This window comes from Ailuropoda melanoleuca, chromosome 20 (assembly GCF_002007445.2).
Source record: "Ailuropoda melanoleuca isolate Jingjing chromosome 20, ASM200744v2, whole genome shotgun sequence".
In the NCBI taxonomy this organism is placed as follows: Eukaryota; Metazoa; Chordata; class Mammalia; order Carnivora; family Ursidae; genus Ailuropoda; species Ailuropoda melanoleuca.
Window position 1 is genome coordinate 9,046,371 of NC_048237.1, and position 2,303 is coordinate 9,048,673.

At 36.1% G+C, this 2,303-nt stretch overlaps 1 non-coding gene across 1 annotated transcript; it reads left to right on the top strand.

Moving 5' to 3' along the window:
- Positions 1-1,506: 1,506 nt before the first annotated feature.
- On the top strand, positions 1,507-1,638 carry LOC117797343. The gene has a single exon (XR_004622272.1). It is a non-coding gene; the product is annotated as a small nucleolar RNA SNORA18 (small nucleolar RNA).
- The last annotated feature ends 665 nt before the right edge of the window (positions 1,639-2,303 follow it).

Here is a 2,303-nt window from a genome sequence, read left to right on the forward strand (position 1 = left end):
TATCCAAAATAAACAGAGAACTTACACAACTCAACACCAGGAAGGCCCAAATAATCCAATTTAAAAATGGGCAGAGGATCTTAATAGACATTTTTCTAAAGACATATAGATAGCAAACAGATACATGAAAAGTTGCATTTCCCTGATGATTAGTGAGGAGCATATAAACACCACAATGGTATCACCTCACACCTGTCAGAATGGCCAGTATTGAGAAGGTAAATAACAAGTGTTGGTAAGGATGTGGAGAAGAAGGAACACTTGTGCACTGCTGGTGGGAATGTAAATTGGTACAAATACTGTAGTAAACAGTACAGAGGTTCCTCAAAAAGTTAAAAATAGAAATTCCATATGATCTAGTAACTCCACTACTGTGTATTTATCCAAAAAAAAATGAAAACTAATTGGACAAGAACAACAGATGGAGAATTTCAGCACATAGATGAAAATTTTAAGTCAACTGGAAATTCAAGAAAAACATATCAGAGATGAAATGTTCCTTCAATGGGTTTATCAGCAGACTCAACACAGCAGAGAAAAGATTTAGTGAACCTGAAAATAGGTAAATAGATATTATCCAAACTGAAGCACAAGAGAAAAAAGAGCGAGGGAGAAAAATGCATTCAAGATATTGTGACATAATTTCAAAAAGAAGTAATTGAAGACATAAAAGGAGAAAAGATAAGTAATGGGGCAAAATAAATATTTGAAAATAGTTATATATTTTCTAAAATTCGTGAACTACAAAACCAAGATCAGAGAATCCCAAACAAGAACGAACACACACACACACACACACACACACACACACACACACTTAGACACATCAGAGTCAAACTGCTGGAAATCAATATTCAAGAGAAAAGCCAGACAGCAATCAGAGAAATAAGAAATATTACTGGGGCGCCTGGGTGGCACAGCGGTTAGGCGTCTGCCTTCAGCTCAGGGCGTGATCCCGGCGTGATGGGATTGAGCCCCACATCGGGCTCCTCTGCTATGAGCCTGCTTCTTCCTCTCCCACCCCCCCTGCTTGTGTTCCCTCNTTCTCAGAAAAATTATAAACCTGAAGGTAACACAAGTGACATTGCCTTACAGTGCATAAACAACAAAAAAAAAAAAAAAAAAAAGGTCAGCTCAGAATTTTATGCCCAGCAAAAAACTTTCAAAAATAATGAATAAATAAAAAATTTTTTAGACAAAGAGAGAGCATTACCAGCTCTGGTGTAGTATGAATGTTAAAGGGTAATTCTTCTGGCAGAAAGACTGAAACTAGATTGAAATTTGGATTCATACAAAGGATTGAAGAGTCCTGAAGATGGTAAAAAGTAGAGATAAATTTTTTAAAGTTTTTCTTTAGAATTTTAAAAAGATTATTAGTTATCTAAAGCATAAGTAATAACTATGTATCGGGAGGTTAATAACATATATAAAGGCAAAAAGTAAATCAATAGCACAAAGGATGGAACAGAGGAAATGAAACTATACTGTTAGAAGATATATAATTTGGTTGAGGTCTACCCCAATGGGTTTTTTTCTGTAACCTACATTGTTGGAAACACCTCATAGCATGTGTGTGTGGGGGTTCCTTTAGTCACAGAACTATATGTTAGATCTATGGGAAAGAACTACAGGATATCTATCTACTAAAACTCTGTGAAAGACCTAATAGTTAAATCTTTAAAATCTTAGGTATTGACATATCCCAACATTCTGTACAGTTCTAGGGTGTGATAATTTAGGGGTGATGGGATTTGAACTCATTCATGTTTAGAGGATATTTGAAATTGAGAACCAGGCAGATCCATCTACTCTGACCCTATATGTGGTCCTAAAGGAGAGAAACTGAATCCCAANCCTACATTGTTGGAAACACCTCATAGCATGTGTGTGTGGGGGTTCCTTTAGTCACAGAACTATATGTTAGATCTGTGGGAAAGAACTACAGGATATCTATCTACTAAAACTCTGTGAAAGACCTAATAGTTAAATCTTTAAAATCTTAGGTATTGTCATATCCCAACATTCTGTACAGTTCTAGGGTGTGATAATTTAGGGGTGATGGGATTTGAACTCATTCATGTTTAGAGGATATTTTAAATTGAGAACCAGGCAGATCCATCTACTCTGACCCTATATGTGGTCCTAAAGGAGAGAAACTGAATCCCAAAGATCACAGGACTGACAGTGACAATTGTGGATTGAACAAAAGTTCTTTTTAAAAAAGGCTATTTTGAAGATTACGATTCTGACTTTGGAGGACCTACAGTGATTGGCAGTGGAAGGAATCACGTGTAAAATTCCTG